This window comes from Pelobates fuscus, chromosome 2 (genome assembly GCF_036172605.1).
Source record: "Pelobates fuscus isolate aPelFus1 chromosome 2, aPelFus1.pri, whole genome shotgun sequence".
Taxonomy (NCBI): domain Eukaryota; kingdom Metazoa; phylum Chordata; class Amphibia; order Anura; family Pelobatidae; genus Pelobates; species Pelobates fuscus.
In genome coordinates, this window is record NC_086318.1 from 449,331,978 (window position 1) to 449,356,994 (window position 25,017).

A 25,017-nucleotide genomic window follows, 5' to 3' on the forward strand; every position below is an offset into this window, starting at 1 on the left:
AGTATTAAAGGATAGTTTAAGGTTGATGTGGCAAAAAGAAGTAAAACCTAATATAATTTCTAAAGCAAACATGTCGTGGATGTGAAACTCAGTGATACATTTTGTGAATACGTGAAAAGCCCTATCATAAGTGTTCCTAGTGTTTACTGAGAGTGCCAGATGAGAAATGTGACGTGCGTTATCTAACAAAGTCTTTAATCCATTATCATGTCTTGGAATAGTGGTGCAGGTGTCGCTCGTCTGGAAGCGGTGGGTAGTGTCGAGAAGAAAGCCTGGAAACAAAACCGAGACAAGTGATCAGCGGAGGTGTTTGTGTACCCCGGAATGTGTATACATGTTATAAAGAATTGACAAGTGATCGCTACCCATGTGAGTCACCTTATTAGTCTCATAATGACCAGTGATGCCGATCGGCCTTTATTGACAATATTGCATGTGGCCATATTATCTGAGTAGCACCTGACCGTGTGGCCGGACCAATATGGTCCCCATGCAATGGCTGCCGCCACGATAGGGTACAACTTGAATAAAGCCGAGGTATCAGAGAAGTTGGGTAGTGATTCGACTTCGGTCGGCCAAGTGTCAGGATCGGGACAGGGATCCAACACGCAGAGTACAAACAGGTACAGGGTACGTATACCGGACCTTAGAATGGCCGGACTAACGTAAGAGTAGTAAAGAATGGTCTAGAGACAAGCCGAGGTCGAGGGAACGAGAGAGCAGGTAAACGAGAGACAAGCCGAGTCAAAGGGTAATAGAGGTAAACGAGGTAGAACAGACAAGCCGGGTCAAAACCAAAGAAACTAACAGAATACAAGAGCACTGAGTGACTAGACAAGCTAGAACCACGACAGGGCAATGAACAAACGTAGAAAGCCCTCTTTTATACCCTGATTCTAAACAGGTAATCACGCCCCGACGAATCCTCATTCGTGCTTGGGGCTTGATTGACAGATCGGGTTGGGTTGTCGTCATGACGTCGGCTACTGAATGCCGCGTCATAAAAGGAAGTGGATCCCTCGCGGCCGGCGTGTAAACGACCAAGGGAACCGCGATGAACGAGTGATTCAACCCTTTTGCGAGGAAGAACGTCCAAGTGTCTCACCTCCACAGAGGTAGAGACAGCAGGTACCCTGACAGTACCCCCCCTCCCCCTCAGAAACGCCCACCGGGCGGAAGGAACCGGGGCGAGATGGAAAACGGGAGTGAAAAGCCCTGCGGAGGCGAGGCGCATGCACATCCTCCTGAGGTATCCAAGACCTCTCCTCAGGACCATATCCCTTCCAATCAACCAAATATTGTAACCTCCCCCGGGAGATACGAGAATCGATGATGGAATTGATTTCATACTCCTCTTGTCCCTCAACCTGAACAGAGCGAGGAGAGGATGCAGTGGAGGAAAACTTGTTACATATTAGGGGTTTTAACAAGGAAACATGAAAGGAGTTAGGAATGCGTAAGGCAGATGGAAGAGCCAGACGATACGCAACTGGGTTAATTCGAGTTAGGACCCTGTAAGGTCCAATGTAACGAGGAGCGAATTTCATAGAAGGAACCTTCAAGCGAATGTTTTTGGTACTCAACCATACCCTATCCCCTGGAACAAAGACTGGAGCCGCCCTTCTATGTTTATCAGCGTGTTTCTTGAACAACATGGAATTATGCAGAAGAATTTGTCGAGTCTGATCCCACAACTTCCTCAGATTGGCAACATGAACATCAACCGACGGTACTCCTTGGGAAGGAGAAACCGAGGGAAGAATGGAGGGATGAAAGCCATAATTCATGAAAAAGGGGCTAGAACGAGTAGAATCACAAACGAGATTGTTGTGTGCGAACTCTGCCCAAGGAATCAGACCAACCCAATCGTCCTGGTGTTCGGAAACGAAACAACGCAAATATTGTTCGATCTTTTGATTAGTGCGTTCAGCAGCTCCGTTAGACTGGGGATGATAGGCAGAAGAGAAATTAAATTTGATACCCATTTGAGAGCAGAATGACTTCCAAAAACGGGAAACAAATTGGGAACCTCTATCAGAAACAATTTCGGAAGGTATCCCATGTAAACGAAATATCTCTTTAGCGAATATCTCAACCAATTCAGGAGAAGATGGAAGTTTAGGTAAGGGCATGAAATGAGCCATCTTAGTAAACCTGTCAACCACCGTGAGAATCACAGTCTGTTTTTTAGAAACAGGTAAATCGACAATGAAGTCCATAGCCAAACAGGTCCATGGTTTCTCGGGAATTTCCAAGGGATGCAAAAGCCCACATGGAAGCGTCTGAGGTCGTTTAGTCTTCATACAGACCTCACATGCTTCGACGAAATCCCTAATATCTTTACGTAAGGTGGGCCACCAGAAATCTTTGGCTATTAAGGAACATGTCTTACGAATGCCAGGATGCCCAGCCACCTTACTATTGTGAAAGCATTGTAGCAGTTCCAGTTGGAGTTCAGCAGGAACAAAATGCCGTGACTCAGGACTCTGTATAGGAGCCAGATGTTGTAGCTTCATAATCTCGGCAAGCAACGGAGAATGAATCCTGAGGCTAGTGTTGGCGATAATATTGCACTTGGGAACTATAGAAGAGAAAACCGTCTCAGATATAGTAGAAGGTTCATGTTGGCGAGACAAAGCATCGGCACTAGAGTTCTTAGAACCAGGTCTATAAGTGAGCACGTAATTGAAATGGGTGAGGAACAAGGACCAACGAGCTTGTCTGGCGGATAAGCGCTTGGCCTCCCCAATATAAGACAAGTTCTTGTGATCCGTCAGAATAGTAACAGGATGCAAGGTCCCCTCCAATAAATGTCTCCACTCCTTTAAGGCCATGATAACAGCTAGTAGTTCCCTGTCACCAATATCATATCTGCTTTCAGTCCCAGATAGTTTCTTGGAAAAAAAAACACATGGATGTAATGGTTTATCCACGCCTAGCCTTTGAGACAAGATGGCACCTATACCTGTCTCTGAGGCGGCTACCTCGAGTAGGAAAGGTAAAGTTGTATCGGGGTGAACTAAAATTGGTGCAGAAGCAAAAAGTTCCTTAAGTGTCTTGAAGGCAACGAGAGCTTCAGTAGACCAAGTCTTAGTGTCAGCCCCCTGTCTGGTCATATTGGTAATAGGAGCAATAATGGAAGAGTATCCTTTAATGAAGCGCCTATAATAATTGGAGAATCCAATAAACCTCTGAATGGCCTTGAGACCCCTAGGTAATGGCCAATCTAAAATAGACTGGAGTTTATCCGGATCCATTTTAAAGCCTTCCCCAGAAATCACGTAACCAAGAAAGTTTATCTGAGATTGATCAAAACTACATTTCTCCAATTTGCAGTACAACCCATGTTGTAGGAGTTTGCGCAATACCCTTCTGACTTGTCTGTGGTGGGTCTCAATTTCTCTAGAGTGTATTAGTATATCATCTAAATATACAATAACACAATCCTGTTGAAACTCCCTAAGAACTTCATTGATCAGATCCTGAAATACTGCCGGTGCATTACAGAGCCCAAAAGGCATTACCGTGTACTCATAGTGCCCATATCGAGTATTGAACGCTGTTTTCCACTCGTCTCCCTGCTGAATTCTCACCAAGTTATACGCCCCTCTGAGATCTAACTTGGTGAAAATCTTGGAACCCTTTAAACGATCAAAGAGCTCAGTAATCAAGGGAATTGGGTATGCATTTCTGATAGTAATTTTATTCAAACCTCGGTAATCAATGCAAGGCCTTAACGTGCCATCCTTTTTATTCACAAAAAAAAAAACGGCCCCGGCAGGCGAGGATGATCTCCTAATGAATCCCTTGTCTAGATTCTCACTGATATACTCCTCTAAGACTAAGTTCTCCTTAGTGGATAAAGGATATACATTGCCCCTCGGAGGCATAGTACCAGGTAGGAGATTAATCTTGCAATCAAAGGACCTGTGTGGAGGTAAAGTATCAGCATTCTTCTTGTCAAAGACTGCCTTTAAATCTATGTATCGAGACGGTATTTGTAAGTCAGTAGACTGGGTGGAGTTAACCGGTGTATTACCTACGCAAAGTGGTGAGACTTTTTGTAAACACCTGTCCTGGCAACCCTGACCCCATGAAGTTATCTCCCCTAGCTCCCAATCAATAATAGGGTTATGTTTCTTTAACCATGGATACCCCAGAACTATAGGAACAGAAGGGGAAGAGATAAGCATAAGGGATATATCCTCCTCGTGTAAGATACCAACAGTCAAAATAACAGGTATAGTCTCATGAGAAATCACAGGTTCAGATAATGGTCTACCATCTATGGCCTCAACGGCCAAGGGAGTATCTCTTAGCTGAGATGGGATAGAGTGTTTAGAAACAAAAACTTGGTCGATAAAGCTCTCAGCAGCTCCGGAGTCTATCAATGCCATAGTCTTTATTACTCCCTTCTCCCATGCTAAAGAAACCGGTAGTAGAAGCCTGTGATTGTGTATAGAGGACAAAATAGAAACACCCAAGGCCTGTCCTCTAGAGAAACTTAGATGCGAGCGTTTCCCGGACGATTAGGACAATTTAGGCGAAGGTGCCCTCTTACTCCACAATACATACACAGTCCCTCCTTTCTTCTGTACTGTCTCTCCTCTTCTGAGAGGCGAGTATTGCCTATTTGCATAGGTTCAGAAAAAACTGGGATAGTGGTTTGAGGACTTTGAAATAAAGGCGCTAGTTTAAAGGAAGGTCTACGAATATTATCACGAGTGTTCTGTCTCTCTCTTAAACGTTCGTCAATACGAGAAATAAAGGAAATTAAATCCTCCAAATTTTCAGGGAGCTCTCTAGTAGCCACCTCGTCTAGGATTACATCAGATAATCCGTTTACAAATACGTCTATATAGGCCTGTTCATTCCACTTAACTTCTGCCGCCAAAGACCTGAACTCTAGTGCATAATCCACAAGGGTTTGGTTATCTTGTCTAAGGCGCAATAGTAATCTAGCTGCATTGACCTTTCTACCTGGAGGGTCAAAAGTTCTTCTAAAAGCAGCGACAAAGGCATTATAATTATAGACTAACGGGTTCTCATTCTCCCACAGAGGATTGGCCCATCTCAGAGCCTTATCAATGAGGAGTGTGATAATGAATCCAACCTTTGCCCTATCTGTAGGGTAAGAGCGAGGTTGTAATTCAAAATGAATACCAATTTGGTTTAAGAAACCACGGCACTTCTCCGGAGAACCACCATAACGTACAGGAGGTGTAATACGGGAAGAAGCACCTACAGTGGCTACTTCTAGACCTGAACTTACAGGGGAGATGGACGTAGCTGGCATCTCTTCCGGTGGATTACTAGATCGAGATAATAAAGCTTGCAGCGCTAGAGCCATCTGGTCCATTCTGTGATCCATGGCATCAAATCTAGAATCGGAAGGACCAACCTGAGTGTTTGTACCTGCAGGATCCATGGCCCTGTCGTAATGTCAGGATCGGGACAGGGATCCAACACGCAGAGTACAAACAGGTACAGGGTACGTATACCGGACCTTAGAATGGCCGGACTAACGTAAGAGTAGTAAAGAATGGTCTAGAGACAAGCCGAGGTCGAGGAAACGAGAGAGCAGGTAAACGAGAGACAAGCCGAGTCAAAGGGTAATAGAGGTAAACGAGGTAGAACAGACAAGCCGGGTCAAAACCAAAGAAACTAACAGAATACAAGAGCACTGAGTGACTAGACAAGCTAGAACCACGACAGGGCAATGAACAAACGTAGAAAGCCCTCTTTTATACCCTGATTCTAAACAGGTAATCACGCCCCCGACGAATCCTCATTCGTGCTTGGGGCTTGATTGACAGATCGGGTTGGGTTGTCGTCATGACGTCGGCTACTGAATGCCGCGTCATAAAAGGAAGTGGATCCCTCGCGGCCGGCGTGTAAACGACCGAGGGAACCGCGATGAACGAGTGATTCAACCCTTTTGCGAGGAAGAATGTCCAAGTGTCTCACCTCCACAGAGGTAGAGACAGCAGGTACCCTGACACCAAGGTCCCCAAAGCCATTGATCTCCCCAGATGGCCGCAAAGCCTGTGTTTGCTGCGGCATCTGTCCACAGTGTAGGTGAAGTGTCGGAGGGGGGTGGTATAAACATGGTTCGCCCGTTCCAAGAGGTGAGAAGAAAAACCCACATGCGTAAATCCGAGGTTGCGTGTTCATCTAATGTGATGCGTGAAGTGTCTGAGGTGAATAGTGGAAAGAAAGATAGCAGGTGGGATATAAAGGATCTACCTTGGGGTATGATCCTCATGGCAAAATTGAGCGACCCTAGCAGTGATTGTAGTTCTTTCCGGTTGCAACGACCTTGTAGCAGGTAATGTTCAATACTTGCCAGGGTACGCTCAATCTTGTCCTGAAGGAGACTAGCTTGCATGTGTACCGTGTCTAGTTGGATCCCCAAAAATTGCATGTTGGTATCTGGACCCAAAGTTTTGGGAGGGGAGACAGGAATAGTGAGGGATTCAAACAAAGCCAACATGTGTTTCAAACTACTGGGTGGGAGTGTGTTATTCTCAATCGTGAGGAAATCGTCCAGATAGTGAATAACCGAAGGGCACTTGCACACATTTAGTAACAACCAACATAAAGCTTCTGCAAACGTGTCAAAAATACATGGGCTGCTTTTGGAGCCAAAAGTTAGACGGGTGAAGAAATAATACATCCCCTGCCATTTAATGCCATTTAGATGCCATAGGAAAGGATGCGTGGGTAGTAATTTAAAAACGTTTACCACGTCGGTTTTACTTAGCCATGCCCCTGTGCCAGCTTGAAGAATGGCCCCTATGGCATGGTCGATAGTGGCGTAGTGTAGTGAAAATTCTTCGGAAGGTATTAGAGAGTTAAGGCTGGGGACAGTGGAGGAATGTGGTGCAGATAAATCAATTATCAGTCTGGGTTTGAGTGAAGTCTTCCCTGTGACCACCCCTATGGGATTGGTTCTCCAACATGTGAAGGGTGGGGAAAAGAAAGGCCCCAACAGAAACCCTTGTTTCACCTCGTCGTGATAAGAGTGTTTACCAACTGTGGATCGTCTAACGTGGATTTTAGATTGCTGCATTCTAGTGTGCCGGAGGGTAGATGGACCAACCCTGTGTGAAACCCTTCAGTCATGCCCGTAATGATATAGTCAATAAAGTGACGTGATGGATGTAGTTGTAATAGCAAGGTTAATAATGTGATGTTCACACACGTGTGATACGGTTTGGGGAACGCTTTATTCGGGCACATAGTCTTGGCATGGGCCCTGAAACAGTGGGAACATACATGCATCAGCCTGCAAGAGCTGAAACCACAATTCCCCACATTAAAGTTATTACAAACCTGAGATTTACCAAGAAATACAATATGCCTACCCAGTTTGTCTTTTAATCCTCTTGCAGATTTTGGAAAGTTAGAGGTAGTTTGATTTTGTTCAATTTCTGCTGTGTTTGGGCAGAAATTTGTATGATGTGCTGTAGATGCACAAACTGCACAAGCTGGAGGCCTGAGGCCTGCAAAATGCCTGCAGAATAACTCAGTGTCCAATTTGCTCCAATTAATGCTTAAATTGAACTGAGTCAGAGTCGCAGCCACCTCTGCAGAAAAGGAACGGTGGTAATCGTAAAAAGCGGTACCACCGTATTTGTGCCCCAGGTCCACCATCTTGTGCATTAGTGATGTACCGAACTGTTCGCCGGCGAATAGTTCCCGGCGAACATAGCGTGTTCACGTTCGCCGCCACGGGCGAACACATGGGCGGTTCGATCCGCCCCCTATTCGTCATCATTGAGCAAACTTTGACCCTGTGCCTCACGGTCAGCAGACACATTCCAGCAAATTAGCAGCAGACCCTCCCTTCCACACCCTCCCACCTCCCTCCCAGCATCCATTTTAGATTCATTCTGAAGCTGCATGCTTAGTGAGAGGAGGGAAAGTGTAGATGTTGTTCATTAGATAGGGAAATTGATAGCTAGGCTAGGGTATTCAGTGTCCACTACAGTCCTGAAGGACTCATCTGATCTCTGCTGTAAGAACAGCACCCCAAAAAGCCCTTTTTAGGGCTAGAACATCAGTCTGCTTTTTTTTTTCCTGTGTAATGTAATTGCAGTTGCCTGCCTGCCAGCTTCTGTGTCAGGCTCACAGTGCATACTGTGCCCATTTGACAATGCCACCACTCATATCTGGTGTCACAATAGCTTAAGCTTGACATTTAAAAAGAAAAAAACGTTTTTCACTGTAATAGATTGAAGAGCAGTTAGTTGTCTGCCAGCTTCTGTGTCAGGCTCACAGTGCATACTGTGCCCATTTGCCCAGTGCCACCACTCATATCTGCTGTCACAATAGCTTAAGCTTGACATTTAAAAAGAAAAAACATTTTTTAACTGTAATAGATTGAAGAGCATTTAGTTGTCTGCCAGCTTCTGTGTCAGGCTCAGTGGATACTGTGCCCATTTGCCCAGTGCCACCACTCATATCTGGTGTCACAATAGCTTAAGCTTGACATTTAAAAAGAAAAAAAATTTTTTCACTGTAATAGATTGAACAGCAGTTAGTTGTCTGCCAGCTTCTGTGTCAGGCTCAGTGGATACTGTGCCCATTTGCCCAGTGCCACCACTCATATCTGGTGTCACAATAGCTTAAGCTTGACATTTAAAAAGAAAAAACATTTTTTCACTGTAATAGATTGAAGAGCAGTTAGTTGTCTGCCAGCTTCTGTGTCAGGCTCAGTGGATACTGTGCCCATTTGCCCAGTGCCACCACTCATATCTGGTGTCACAATAGTTTAAGCTTGACATTTAAAAAGAAAAAAACGTTTTTCACTGTAATAGATTGAAGAGCAGTTAGTTGTCTGCCAGCTTCTGTGTCAGGCTCAGTGGATACTGTGCCCATTTGCCCAGTGCCACCACTCATATCTGGTGTCACAATAGCTTAAGCTTGACATTTAAAAAGAAAAAAACATTTTTCACTGTAATAGATTGAACAGCAGTTAGTTGTCTGCCAGCTTCTGTGTCAGGCACAGTGGATACTGTGCCCATTTGTGCAGTGCCACCACTCATATCTGGTGTCACAATAGCTTAAGCTTGACATTTAAAAAGAAAAAACATTTTTTCACTGTAATAGATTGAAGAGCAGTTAGTTGTCTGCCAGCCTCTGTGTCAGGCTCAGTGGATACTGTGCCCATTTGCCCAGTGCCACCGCTCATATCTGGTGTGACTATAGCGTGCCTTTAAAAACAAAAAAAGTGTTTCACTGTAAGCTAATAGCAGTTAGTTGTCTGCAAGCGTATGGGTGTCAGGCCTTCAGCGTGTGCTCTGCCAACCTCAGCAAGTGTAATTTTCCACTCATATCTGGTGTCTGCATAGCGTGCTTTTACAAAGAAAAAAAAGTTTTTCACTGTAAGCTAATAGCAGTCAGTGTCCTTAAAGCGGGTGTCAGGCCTTCAGCGTGTGCTCTGCCAACCTCAGCAAGTGTAATTTGCCACTCATATCTGGTGTCTGTATAGCGTGCTTTTACAAAGAAAAAAAGTTTTTCAGTGTAAGCTAATAGCAGTCAGTGTCCTTAAAGCGTGTGTCAGGCCTTCAGCGTGTGCTCTGCCAACCTCTGCAAGTGCACTTTGCCACTCATATCTGGTGTGACTATAGCGTGCCTTTAAAAATAAAAAAAAGTTTTTCACTGTAAGCTAATAGCAGTCAGTGTCCTTAAAGCGTGTGTCAGGCCTTCAGCATGTGCTCTGCCAACCTCAGCAAGTGTAATTTGCCACTCATATCTGGTGTCTGTATAGCGTGCTTTTACAAAGAAAAAACGTTTTTCAGTGTAAGCTAATAGCAGTCAGTGTCCTTAAAGCGGGTGTCAGGCCTTCAGCGTGTGCTCTGCCAACCTCAGCAAGTGTAATTTGCCACTCATATCTGGTGTCTGTATAGCGTGCTTTTACAAAGAAAAAAAGTTTTTCAGTGTAAGCTAATAGCAGTCAGTGTCCTTAAAGCGTGTGTCAGGCCTTCAGCGTGTGCTCTGCAGACCTCTGCCATTGCACATTGTGCATTTAAAACCCAAAAACTTTTTCACTGTTATAGATTGAATAGCAGTTAGTTGTCTCCAAGCGTCTGTGTGTCAGGCCTACAACGTGTACTCTGCCAACCTTTGCCAGTTCACAGTGCCACTCATATCTGGTGTCACAATAGCGTGCATTTAAAACCCCAATTTTTTTTTCACTGTTATAGATTGAATAGCAGTTAGTTGTCTTCAAGCGGGTGTGTCAGGCCTACAGCGTGTACTCTGCAGACCTCTGCCATTGCACATTGCCACTCATATCTGGTGTCACAATAGCGTGCATTTAAAACCAAAAAACTTTTTTCACTGTTATAGATTGAATAGCAGTTAGTTGTCTTCAAGCGGGTGTGTCAGGCCTTCAGCGTGTGCTCTGCAGACCTCTGCCAGTGTACTTTGCCACTCATATCTGGTGTCACAATAGCGTGCATTTAAAACCAAAAAACTTTTTTCACTGTTATAGATTGAATAGCAGTTAGTTGTCTTCAAGCGGGTGTGTCAGGCCTTCAGCGTGTGCTCTGCAGACCTCTGCCATTGCACATTGCCACTCATATCTGGTGTCACAATAGCGTGCATTTAAAACCCCAAAAACCTTTTCACTGTTATAGATTGAATAGCAGTTAGTTGTCTCCAAGCGTCTGTGTGTCAGGCCTACAACGTGTACTCTGCCAACCTTTGCCAGTTCACAGTGCCACTCATATCTGGTGTCACAATAGCGTGCATTTAAAACCAAAAAACTTTTTTCACTGTTATAGATTGAATAGCAGTTAGTTGTCTTCAAGCGGGTGTGTCAGGCCTTCAGCGTGTGCTCTGCAGACCTCTGCCATTGCACATTGCCACTCATATCTGGTGTCACAATAGCGGGCATTTAAAACCCAAAAAACCTTTTCACTGTTATAGATTGAATAGCAGTTAGTTGTCTCCAAGCGTCTTTGTGTCAGGCCTACAATGTGTACTCTGCCAACCTTTGCCTGTTCACAGTGCCACTCATATCTGGTGTCACAATAGCGTGCATTTAAAACCAAAAAACTTTTTTCACTGTTATAGATTGAATAGCAGTTAGTTGTCTTCAAGCGGGTGTGTCAGGCCTTCAGCGTGTGCTCTGCAGACCTCTGCCAGTGTACTTTGCCACTCATATCTGGTGTCACAATAGCATGCATTTAAAACCAAAAAACTTTTTTCACTGTTATAGATTGAATAGCAGTTAGTTGTCTTCAAGCGGGTGTGTCAGGCCTTCAGCGTGTGCTCTGCAGACCTCTGCCAGTGTACGTTGCCACTCATATCTGGTGTCACAATAGCGTGCATTTAAAACCAAAAAACTTTTTTCACTGTTATAGATTGAATAGCAGTTAGTTGTCTTCAAGCGGGTGTGTCAGGCCTTCAGCGTGTGCTCTGCAGACCTCTGCCAGTATACTTTGCCACTCATATCTGGTGTCACAATAGCGTGCATTTAAAACCAAAAAACTTTTTTCACTGTTATAGATTGAATAGCAGTTAGTTGTCTTCAAGCGGGTGTGTCAGGCCTTCAGCGTGTGCTCTGCAGACCTCTGCCAGTGTACTTTGCCACTCATATCTGGTGTCACAATAGCATGCATTTAAAACCAAAAAACTTTTTTCACTGTTATAGATTGAATAGAAGTTAGTTGTCTTCAAGCGGGTGTGTCAGGCCTTCAGAGTGTGCTCTGCAGACCTCTGCCAGTGTACTTTGCCACTCATATCTGGTGTCACAATAGCGTGCATTTAAAACCAAAAAACTTTTTTCACTGTTATAGATTGAATAGCAGTTAGTTGCCTTCAAGCGGGTGTGTCAGGCCTTCAGCGTGTGCTCTGCAGACCTCTGCCAGTATACTTTGCCACTCATATCTGGTGTCACAATAGCGTGCATTTAAAACTAAAAAACTTTTTCACTGTTATAGATTGAATAGCAGTTAGTTGTCTTCAAGCGGGTGTGTCAGGCCTTCAGCGTGTGCTCTGCAGACCTCTGCCAGTGTACTTTGCCACTCATATCTGGTGTCCCAATAGCTTGCATTTAAAAACCCAAAAACTTTTTTCACTGTTATAGATTGAATAGCAGTTAGTTGTCTTCAAGCGGGTGTGTCAGGCCTTCAGCGTGTGCTCTGCAGACCTCTGCCAGTATACTTTGCCACTCATATCTGGTGTCACAATAGCGTGCATTTAAAACTAAAAAACTTTTTCACTGTTATAGATTGAATAGCAGTTAGTTGTCTTCAAGCGGGTGTGTCAGGCCTTCAGCGTGTGCTCTGCAGACCTCTGCCAGTGTACTTTGCCACTCATATCTGGTGTCCCAATAGCTTGCATTTAAAAACCCAAAAACTTTTTTCACTGTTATAGATTGAATAGCAGTTAGTTGTCTTCAAGCGGGTGTGTCAGGCCTTCAGAGTGTGCTCTGCAGACCTCTGCCAGTGTACTTTGCCACTCATATCTGGTGTCACAATAGCTTAAGCTTGACATTTAAAAAGAAAAAAACGTTTTTCACTGTAATAGATTGAAGAGCAGTTAGTTGTCTGCCAGCTTCTGTGTCAGGCTCACAGTGCATACTGTGCCCATTTGCCCAGTGCCACCACTCATATCTGCTGTCACAATAGCTTAAGCTTGACATTTAAAAATAAAAAACATTTTTTAACTGTAATAGATTGAAGAGCATTTAGTTGTCTGCCAGCTTCTGTGTCAGGCTCAGTGGATACTGTGCCCATTTGCCCAGTGCCACCACTCATATCTGGTGTCACAATAGCTTAAGCTTGACATTTAAAAAGAAAAAACATTTTTTCACTGTAATAGATTGAACAGCAGTTAGTTGTCTGCCAGCTTCTGTGTCAGGCTCAGTGGATACTGTGCCCATTTGCCCAGTGCCACCACTCATATCTGGTGTCACAATAGCTTAAGCTTGACATTTAAAAAGAAAAAACATTTTTTCACTGTAATAGATTGAAGAGCAGTTAGTTGTCTGCCAGCTTCTGTGTCAGGCTCAGTGGATACTGTGCCCATTTGCCCAGTGCCACCACTTATATCTGGTGTCACAATAGCTTAAGCTTGACATTTAAAAAGAAAAAAACATTTTTCACTGTAATAGATTGAACAGCAGTTAGTTGTCTGCCAGCTTCTGTGTCAGGCACAGTGGATACTGTGCCCATTTGTGCAGTGCCACCACTCATATCTGGTGTCACAATAGCTTAAGCTTGACATTTAAAAAGAAAAAACATGTTTTCACTGTAATAGATTGAACAGCAGTTAGTTGTCTGCCAGCTTCTGTGTCAGGCTCAGTGGATACTGTGCCCATTTGCCCAGTGCCACTGCTCATATCTGGTGTGACTATAGCGTGCCTTTAAAAACAAAAAAAGTGTTTCACTGTAAGCTAATAGCAGTTAGTTGTCTGCAAGCGTATGGGTGTCAGGCCTTCAGCGTGTGCTCTGCCAACCTCAGCAAGTGTAATTTGCCACTCATATCTGGTGTCGGTATAGCGTGCTTTTACAAAGAAAAAAAGTTTTTCAGTGTAAGCTAATAGCAGTCAGTGTCCTTAAAGCGTGTGTCAGGCCTTCAGCGTGTGCTCTGCCAACCTCTGCAAGTGCACTTTGCCACTCATATCTGGTGTGACTATAGCGTGCCTTTAAAAATAAAAAAAAGTTTTTCACTGTAAGCTAATAGCAGTCAGTGTCCTTAAAGCGGGTGTCAGGCCTTCAGCGTGTGCTCTGCCAACCTCAACAAGTGTAATTTGCCACTCATATCTGGTGTCTGTATAGCGTGCTTTTACAAAGAAAAAAAGTTTTTCAGTGTAAGCTAATAGCAGTCAGTGTCCTTAAAGCGTGTGTCAGGCCTTCAGCGTGTGCTCTGCAGACCTCTGCCATTGCACATTGTGCATTTAAAACCCAAAAACTTTTTCACTGTTATAGATTGAATAGCAGTTAGTTGTCTCCAAGCGTCTGTGTGTCAGGCCTACAACGTGTACTCTGCCAACCTTTGCCAGTTCACAGTGCCACTCATATCTGGTGTCACAATAGCGTGCATTTAAAACCCCAATTTTTTTTTCACTGTTATAGATTGAATAGCAGTTAGTTGTCTTCAAGCGGGTGTGTCAGGCCTACAGCGTGTACTCTGCAGACCTCTGCCATTGCACATTGCCACTCATATCTGGTGTCACAATAGCGTGCATTTAAAACCAAAAAACTTTTTTCACTGTTATAGATTGAATAGCAGTTAGTTGTCTTCAAGCGGGTGTGTCAGGCCTTCAGCGTGTGCTCTGCAGACCTCTGCCAGTGTACTTTGCCACTCATATCTGGTGTCACAATAGCGTGCATTTAAAACCAAAAAACTTTTTTCACTGTTATAGATTGAATAGCAGTTAGTTGTCTTCAAGCGGGTGTGTCAGGCCTTCAGCGTGTGCTCTGCAGAACTCTGCCATTGCACATTGCCACTCATATCTGGTGTCACAATAGCGTGCATTTAAAACCCCAAAAACCTTTTCACTGTTATAGATTGAATAGCAGTTAGTTGTCTCCAAGCGTCTGTGTGTCAGGCCTACAACGTGTACTCTGCCAACCTTTGCCAGTTCACAGTGCCACTCATATCTGGTGTCACAATAGCGTGCATTTAAAACCAAAAAACTTTTTTCACTGTTATAGATTGAATAGCAGTTAGTTGTCTTCAAGCGGGTGTGTCAGGCCTTCAGCGTGTGCTCTGCAGACCTCTGCCATTGCACATTGCCACTCATATCTGGTGTCACAATAGCGTGCATTTAAAACCCAAAAAACCTTTTCACTGTTATAGATTGAAAAGCAGTTAGTTGTCTCCAAGCGTCTGTGTGTCAGGCCTACAATGTGTACTCTGCCAACCTTTGCCAGTTCACAGTGCCACTCATATCTGGTGTCACAATAGCGTGCATTTAAAACCAAAAAACTTTTTTCACTGTTATAGATTGAATAGCAGTTAGTTGTCTTCAAGCGGGTGTGTCAGGCCTTCAGCGTGTGCTCTGCAGACCTCTGCCAGTGTACTTTGCCACTCATATCTGGTGTCCCAATAGCTTGCATTTAAAAACCCAAAAACTTTTTTCACTGTTATAGATTGAATAGCAGTTAGTTGTCTTCAAGCGGGTGTGTCAGGCCTTCAGCGTGTGCTCTGCAGACCTCTGCCAGTATACTTTGCCACTCATATCTGGTGTCACAATAGCGTGCATTTAAAACTAAAAAACTTTTTCACTGTTATAGATTGAATAGCAGTTAGTTGTCTTCAAGCGGGTGTGTCAGGCCTTCAGCGTGTGCTCTGCAGACCTCTGCCAGTGTACTTTGCCACTCATATCTGGTGTCCCAATAGCTTGCATTTAAAACCCCAAAAACTTTTTTTACTGTTATAGATTGAATAGCAGTTAATTGTCTCCAAGTGTCTGTGTGTCAGGCCTGCTCATCTGCCCACAGTCAGGTGTCTGTCAAGGACATGTTTGAGCGTAAGAAGCCAATGTCAGAAAGTCACCCCCTTTCCCGGTGTCTGACAGCTGGCTTGTCTGTATTATTAGCCCGCCAGCTTTTACCATACAAGCTGGTGGAGTCTGAGGCGTTCAAAAAATGTGTAGCTATTGGGACACCGCAGTGGAAGGTACCCGGCCGAAATTTCTTTTCACAAAAGGCAATCCCCAACCTGTACTCGATTTTGCAAAAGGAAGTAATGGCATGTCTGGCACACAGTGTTGGGGCAAGGGTCCATCTGACCACTGATACCTGGTCTGCAAAGCATGGTCAGGGCAGGTATATCACCTACACTGCGCATTGGGTAAACCTGCTGACAGCTGCCAAGCATGGAATGCGTGGCTCTGCAGAGGAGTTAGTGACACCGCCACGACTTGCAGGCAGGCCTGCTGCCACCTCCTCTACTCCTCCTACTCCATCCCATATGTTCTGGGCAACCTGGAGGGTCATGGTGGCTATCCTTTCCCTCGTACATCCGGAAGGCCTGAGTATACCCAGTCTTGCTATCACAGAGCTTATACATCTTTACACCATACCTAGAGTGCTTGGAAGGAACATACTGCTTGAATCCCAGCCTTCCCTTATACTTCATCAGGGGTTCATCCACGCATATATTCCTTCCAGGTGTATAAGCCTCTGCAAACCTGGCAGCAAAGTGGGTAATCAGGGGGCGGATTTTATACAGCCTGTCAAACTGGGGATGCTCCCTAGGGGGACACAGGCTGTTGTCGCTGAAGTGCATGAAATGCAGAATCATTTCATACCTCTTCCTCGACATACATTGGGAGTAAATGGGGGTAGAGCAGATGGGGCTACTGCTCCAGTAGGAGCGGATGGAGGGCTTCTTTATGATGCCCATCAGCATAGTCAATGCCCAGAATCTTTTAAATTCTGGCACAGTGTGTATCTTTGCCAAAAAAGAGTCCGGATTTGTAGCTCGGAATTGATGGGCATATAAATTAGTTTGGGCAACAATGTTCCCCAATACAGGGATCCTTAGGACAGGTGTCAATCCATACCTGCCAAGTGACCCTATGTAGGGGGAACAGTCTCTATTCTGCTCTTTGTCAGTGTGTATCAGGGGCTTTGAGGACAGGTGTCAATCAGTGGCGGCTCTAGACTTGGTGAGGCCTTAGGCGAAACTCATCCATGAGGCCCCCACTAACACCATTATTGGAAAAAAATTGCAGTTAACTTGTGTGTGTATAAGAAGCTGTAGATATTTTGAAGGGAGAGCATGCAGCACTGGATATAGAGAACTAGTCTTTGTATACATCGTTGCATTGTCTACCAGTGTGTGTCTGGCAGTGAGTATCTTTGTACATGTATGTATGTTTCTCTGAGCATGTGTATGTTTGTGTACTGCCTGTGGCCTTTGGCATTAAGTTCATGGCGAAGCTGTGTTTTATGACAGTAAAGGAGTAACTGTGGCAGGGTGAGTGTAAAAGAGCAGGAGGGTGCCAGAGTGCGGAGAGTGGTGCCTGTTTGTTTAGAGGGAGAGAAAGAGTGTATGGAGGTAGGTAACAGTGTGTGTGGAGAGAGGTGACAGAGTGTGTGGGGAAAATGACATAGTGTAGGGAGGTGGCATAGTGTGAGGGGGGGACAGAGTAAGAAGGGGGTGACATTAGTGTGAGAGGGTTACATTCGTGTAAGGGGTGTGACAGAGTAAGAGGGAAGAGACAGAGAGGGGTGACAGAGTGAGAGGGGGTGACAGCGTGAGAGGGAGAGTGACAGCATGAGAGGGAGGGTGACAGAGAGAGGGGGGATGACAGAGTAAGAGGGGGCGACAGAGTAAGAGGGGGCAACAGGGTGAGAAGGGGGAGACCTAATGTGTGAGGGGGGGGACCTAGAGGGAGGGGAAAACCTTGTGTGAGGGGTGGAGACCTAGTGTGAGGGGGGGGGAGACCTAGTGTGAGGAGGGAGGGTGACATAGTGTGAGAGGGGGGTGACAGGGTGGGAGGGGGTGACAGTGTGAGGTGGGGTGACAGTGTGAGGTGGGGTGACAGTGTGAGGTGGGGTGACAAGGTAAGTTGACAGAGTAGTGTGGGGGGTCACAGAGTAAGAGGTGGGGTAACAGGGTGAGAGGAGGTGACAGGTGAGGTGGCAGGGTGAGAGGGGGTGACAGGTGAGGTGGCAGGGTGAGAGGGGGTGAGAGGTGGGGTGACAGGGTCAGATGTGGTGTGAGAGGGGAGGCAGGGTGAGGGGGGTGACAGGTGGGGTGGCAGGGTGAGAGGGGGTGACAGTATTAGGGGGTGACAGGTGGGGTGGCAGGGTGACAGGTTGGGTGGCAAGGTGACAGGGTGAGAGGGGGTGACAGGTGGGGTGGCAGGGTGAGATGGGGTGACGGGGTGATAGGTGGGGTGGCAGTGTGAGAGAGGGGTGACAGGTTGAAGTGGCAGGGTGAGGGGGGTGACAGGGTGAAGTGGCAGGGTGAGGGGGTGACAGGTGGGGTGGCAGGTGGGGTGGCAGGGTGAGATGGTGGTGACAAGAGGGGTGACAGGGTGAGGGGGGGTGACAGGTGGGGTGGCAGGGTGAGAGGGGGCGACAGGTGGGGTGGCAGGGTGAAAGGGGGTGACAGGTGGGGTGGCAGATTGAGAGGGGTTGACAGGGTGAGATAGGGTGAGGAGGGGGTGACAGGGTGAAGTGGCAGGAAGAGGGGGAGTAACCGGGTGAAGGGGGGTGACAGGGTGTGATAGGGGGAGGAGGGGGTGGCAGGGTGAGGGGGGTGACAGGGTGAAGTGGCAGGGTGAGGGGGGTGACAGGGTAAGATAGGGTGAGGGGTGACAGGGTGAAGTGGCATGGTGGGGGGGTGACAGGGTGAAGTGGCAGTGTGAGGGGGAGTGACAGGGTGAAGTGGCAGGGTGAGGGGGGTGACAGGGTGAAGGGGGTGACAGGGTGAGGTAGGGTGAGGAGGGGGTGACAGGGTGAAGGGGGTGACAGGGTGAGGTAGGGTGATGAGGGGGTGACAGGGTGAAGTGGCAGGGTGAGGTGGGGTGACAGGGTGAAGTGGCAGGGTGAGGGGGTGACAGGGTGAAGGGGGTGACAGGGTGAGATAGGGTGAGATAGGGTGAGGAGGGGGTGACAGGGTGAAGTGGCATGGTGAGGGGGGGTGACAGGGTGAAGTGGCAGGGTGAGGGGGGTGACAGGGTGAGGGGGGTGACAGGGTGAAGGGGGGTGACAGGGTGAAGGGGGTGACAGGGTGAGATAGGGTGAGGGGGTGACAGGGTGAGATATGGTGAGGGGGTGACAGGGTGAGGGGGTGACAGGGTGAGATAGGGTGAAGGGGTGACTGGGTGAGGTAGGGTGAAGGGGGTGAGATAGGGTGAGGGGGTGACAGGGTGAAGGGGGTGACTGGGTGAGATAGGGTGAGGGGGTGACAGGGTGAGATAGGGTGAGGGGGTGAAAGGGTGAAGTGGCAGGGGGTGACAGGGTGAGATAGGGTGAGGGGTGACAGGGTGAGATAGGGTGAAGTGACAGGGGGTGACAGGGTGAAGTGGCAGGGGGTGACAGGGTGAGGTAGGGTGAGGGGGTGACAGGGTGAGATAGGGTGAGGGGGTGACAGGGTGAGATAGGGTGAGGGGTGACAGGGTGAAGTGGCAGGGGGTGACAGGGTGAGATAGGGTGAAGGGGGTGACTGGGTGAGATAGGGTGAGGGGGTGACAGGGGGAGATAGGGTGAGGGGGTGACAGGGGGAGATAGGGTGAAGTGACAGGGGGTAACAGGGTGAAGTGACAGGGGGTGACAGGGGGTAACAGGGTGAAGTGACAGGGTGAAGTGGCAGGGGGTGACAGGGTGAGATAGGGTGAAGGGGGTGACTGGGTGAAGTGGCAGGGGGTTACAGGGTGAGGGGGTGACAGGGTGAGATAGGGTGAGGGGGTGACAGGGTGAGATAGGGTGAGGGGGTGACAGGGTGAGATAGGGTGAGGGGGTGACAGGGTGAAGTGACAGGGGGTGAGATAGGGTGAAGTGACAGGGGGTGACAGGGTGAAGTGGCAGGGGGTGACAGGTGGGGTGGCAGGGTGAGGGGGGTCAAAATGTACCTTTATCCCTGGTGGTCCAGTGGGGTCAATCTGTCCCTGGTGGTCCAGTGTCCTGGATGGCTCCCTGGTGGTCCAGTGGGCTTTCCGGTCTGCAGCTCCGCCGGATGCAGAGCTGCAGACCACATGGGCAAAGTCTCGCGATCTCCATTCAGAGCGTTGCCGTGGTAACCCGCGGCAACGCTCTGATTGGCTGGAGATCGCGAGACCTCAGTCTGCAGCTCACACCCGGCGGAGCTGCAGACTGAGGCAGGCTCTCTCCCCGGGCGGACTGACAGGAGGGGCCTCGCACCCGGCGGCACAAAGGGCAAGCCGCCGGGCCCCCTCCTGTGTCGGGTCCTCGGTCATAGACCGAGAACCCGACATGTCAGTCTGCCCTCAGGCGATTTAGGCGGCCGCGAGGCCCCTGACTGCGCGAGGCCTTAGGCGGCCGCCTAAATCGCCTAATTAGAGAGCCGCCTCTGGTGTCAATCCATACCTGCCAAGTGACCCTATGTAGGGGGAACAGTCTCTATTCTGCTCTGTGTCAGTGTGTATCATGGTCTCTGAGGGCGGGGAACAGTCTCTATTCTGCTCTTTGTCAGTGTGTATCAGGGGCTTTGAGGACAGGTGTCAATCCATATCTGCCAAGTGACCCTATGTAGGGGGAACAGTCTCTATTCCGCTCTTTGTCAGTGTGTATCAGGGGCTTTGAGGACAGGTGTCAATCCATATCTGCCAAGTGACCCTATGTAGGGGGAACAGTCCCTATTCTGCTCTTTGTCAGTGTGTATCAGGGATCCTTAGGACAGGTGTCAATCCATATCTGCCAAGTGACCCTATGTACAGAACAGTCTCTATTCTGCTCTGTGTCAGTGTGTATCATGGTCTCTGAGGACGGGGAACAGTCTCTATTCTGCTCTGTGTCAGTGTGTATCATGGGCTTTGAGGACAGGTGTTAATAATCCATACCTGCCAAGTGACCCTATGTAGGGGGAACAGTCCCTATTCTGCTCTTTGTCAGTGTGTATCAGGGATCCTTAGGACAGGTGTCAATCCATATCTGCCAAGTGACCCTATGTACAGAACAGTCTCTATTCTGCTCTGTGTCAGTGTGTATCATGGGCTTTGAGGACAGGTGTTAATCCATACCTGCCAAGTGACCCTATGTAGGGGGGACAGTCTCTATGCTGCTCTTTGTCAGTGTGTATCAGGGGCTTTGAGGACAGGTGTCAATCCATACCTGCCAAGTGACCCTATGTAGGAGGAACAGTCTCTATTCTGCTCTGTGTCAGTGTGTATCATGGTCTCTGAGAACGGGGAACAGTCTCTATTCTGCTCTGTGTCAGTGTGTATCATGGGCTTTGAGGACAGGTGTCAATCCATATCTGCCAAGTGACCCTATGTAGGGGGAACAGTCATATTCTGCTCTGTGTCAGTGTGTATCATGGGCTCCGAGGACAGGTGTTAATCCATACCTGCCAAGTGACCCTATGTAGGGGGAACAGTCTCTATTCTGCTCTTTGTCAGTGTGTATCAAGGGCTTTGAGGACAGGTGTCAATCCATACCTGCCAAGTGACCCTATGTAGGGGGAACAGTCTCTATTCTGCTCTGTGTCAGAGTGTATCATGGTCTCTGAGGACGGGGAACAGTCTCTATTCTGCTCTGTGTCAGTGTGTATCAGGGTCTCTGAGGACAGGTGTCAATCCATATGTCAAGGTGTCAATCCATATGTCAATGTGTCAATATGTCATATGTCAGGTGTCACTCCATATCCATTGTGATTTAGGAATGTTAGGTCACTTATGCCCTTTATGGATTAAAACCAGACTCTGCATCAAATTTTCCATGGGAGTTTTGCCATGGATCCCCCTCCGGCATGCCACAGTCCAGGTGTTAGTCCCCTTGAAACAACTTTTCCATCACTTTTGTGGCCAGAAACAGTCCCTGTGGGTTTTAAAATTCGCCTGCCCATTGAAGTCAATTTTGTGTTCGCGACATCACTATTGTGCATGTATGCATCCAGCTCTGCTCTTTTCCCTGGGTATACTGAGCAGTAAACATCCCTATAGATCCCAGAACCTAGTAGGAATTCAGGAATGTTCCATTTTTTGTTCAGCCTCGGGTCTCTTGCCCTTAGCACTACTGATATATCCCCATATGCAAAGGCCCTTGTGGCAAACCTAGCCACTTCTAGGATACTGGACTATATGTATAAAGAGGTTGTCTGTAATAATCGCTGTGATATGTGTGTAACTTTGGTGTATATTGTGGTGTATATAGAATTCGTATGCTAGCAGCCGTAAGCCACTAGCATTCATGTATTTCGTTTCACGAACAGCGACTGTACGGGCTGTTCGTGAACCGAATGAGGCCCCCCCTAATAGACCACCCGTAGAGGGACGTGTGGCACTCATTAACCGATTGCAACATGGTTGCAATCGGTACTTAAAGGCTCTCCTAGGTGGCCGTCGTTCGGCTACCGAACACGCGGCGGTCGGCCATCTTGGATCCTTTGTCTCAACAGCGGTGTTTGGTTGTCGAGCGCGTGGAACTAAAAACGGCTGCTCGACGGCACGAACACCGCTGGACTTCCTGGCCGTTCGGGAACTCTGACCGTTCCCTATTGTGGTTCCCCATCGGTGTTCGGTACTTTTAGACGAACTCGAGGGCAAAGTGTATTTCGTCGGGTGTTCACTTGTTTTAGCTGGCATCTGAGCAGTATTCACACGAAATGTACACTCAGACCCCAGCTATCTACCGAACGTCCGTTCGTGCAAATAACGTGAATATTGTTAGAGTTATAGATTTAAATGTAAAATGCCGGTTCTGCTGCACGGAGGGATAATCCACTTAACGGTATATTCCAGTGGGAGTATCCCTCTCGTCCAGCAGTGCCTGATGGGAGAAATGCTCCAAATGTTAAGTCCCCCATGTAGTCCCTTACTGTATTACCCCTGCTATATCAGTAAGGAAACCCCTTGCATGGAGACTTGCATAAATACTGGAAGCTGTGAATAAAGACCTCAGTTGACTCCCAGAACTGTGTTTCGTCCGGTTACTGGGGGATTTGGGATATTGCCTTACTTTTCAGCGCTGACTGTGGATTACCTTCAATACCAGCGGAGATCGTGGGATTTAATATTGCCGCTCCGCTACAGTCCTATTCTCTAGGACATCCTGGGAGGCTATGAGCAATGAAACCAGGTTTACATCCTTGCCTTCCAGAATGCCCTTTTTAAGGTGAGATGGGACCATGTGCGAAGGATTAATAGATTCAATAATTGATATAGATTCCAATGAATTACCAGGCATAATATCAGCAAGAGGGTGACTGGCAACAATTGGATTTGTAGCGGTCTGTTTAGCACCACTTGCTTCCAATTTATCCAGTCTATTGCTAATTGTGCTGATGGATGACATAAGAGAAGTCATCATGGCGTGAAAAGTTGGCAATTGTGTGCCACTAGGGCCTTCCCCTGCATCGGAGTTGTCAGTGGTAGTGTTTAAAAGTCCAAACAACTCCGCCTTCTTAGCAGTAGTTGGGAAAGGGTGCAGCGTCTTCTAAGTTCTGCAGTGAGACGTGGGATGGTCCATGATCTGAGTGACGAAGGACTATTAACATCTCTTCCAGGAACAGGGGTACCAGGCCTAGCGGGCGTGCAGGGTAGCGAAAGTTCCTCAGGGATATCAGGAGTATTTGACATAACTAAAAAATATAAAGTAGCTTTAATCAATCACTCTGTAATGAATTGGGTGGGTACTGGTAAGGCTAGCTAAATACCAAGCGGCGAAACAATTATACTTCGTGATAGTGACAGATGAGTCCCTACCAAGCGGCTTGAGAGGCACTACCTATGCGTGGGCCCGAGGGGAAAGTATGAGGCCACCGAATGTTGTGGCGGGTTGTTGGCCTCTCGGTGGCAATTTAAAGCATAAGATAGAATGGGAGTGATAGGTGAGGCCCTCTCTATGCAACTATGCGAGACGGCTAGCTATGATTTGGCCCGAGGGACGTATTCCTCCGAGTATGAGGATGAGGGTGTTGGCCTCACGGGACCACTAGCCTATGGATTAAGACCAGAAAATATATTCCTAATTGGGCCACGTAACCTAGGACCAGTACCACTCTAAATATAAAGCACTGGGATGTGGCGTAGTACCTGATATGTGAGACAGGATGATTTGTCAAAGTAGAAATAAGCAACGGTAATAATAATATTGTGGTGCGACCTATGGACATGAAAATCAACATATAAGCATCTGTGCTTATGTTATACGCTGGCCAGATCGTGGGCCCAAAATCAAATGAACCTACTAGACATGTGTAAACTAAAATAACGTAACATTTGGCCCAAAGCTTAAACCTAAATCAAATATCAACCCACCTAGACAGCCACCACAGTTTGACACAGTAGTCAGTTATCACAATTTTATAATCCTTAAGTAGGTAATCCTAGATGTGGACCTGTGGAAAAATTACAGGCAATATAAGTTCTAACATTCAGATACATTCACTATGTATTACCCCTAAGTGGAATTGACTGTGGCATCATATGTAACCAGCAGGGGGGGGAAGTATCCTAAATTAGGTGAAAATTTGTGCCTATTTCGTGCGTTTGGCCATAATTTACCGAAAGGGTAGAATGTATGAACAGCTGAAACAAGCGAATGAGTGTATACACTGTATCGTTCAAATACCGAAAAGATATATGCAGTAAATTTCCCGAATGGCCGCATTCGAAAAGATACATGAAGTGAAACATGCAAAGCATATGCGGACTAGAATTAGCCGAATGGTTTGATCGGTTGCAATACATGACAGAAAACCGAACGTTCGGTATAAAAGAACGGAGCGCCGCCGTGAAAGGTAGCAATTTTGCGGCTGTTGCTTTACGGCGGGGCCTGACTTACGGTTGAACCCGGTATTTGGAGCTGAGAATGATCTGCGCGGACACCGCGGTGGGTAGAAGCGCCAGGGAGACACCGGACCAGGAGACCACGAGGAAGAAAGGTAAGAAACAATCCAAAATGGCGGTCTGAACCGGAAGTAAACGTTTCAGACTCGCCAGACCAGCAACGGTAAGGTGGGAGTGGATTGGCAGCCCTTTTAAAGGGGAACCAAGCCCCTCCCACAACTACAGGCCAAGCCTTCAAATATATATAATCATAGACATATATATATATTTGTGGTCAGGGAAATAAGCCGTATTAACGTTAATACCTTATAATTCACTAAAGTCGTTTGTGGTGTGCCAAAACCGATTTTCGGGCGGGCCTGTAAATAAAGAGGGCAAAAAAGGTTTTAACCATGCCACTTTAATACGTAATACACTGCGTGCAGAATTATTAGGCAAATGAGTATTTTGACCACATCATCCTCTTTATGCATGTTGTCTTACTCCAAGCTGTATAGGCTCGAAAGCCTACTACCAATTAAGCATATTAGGTGATGTGCATCTCTGTAATGAGAAGGGGTGTGGTCTAA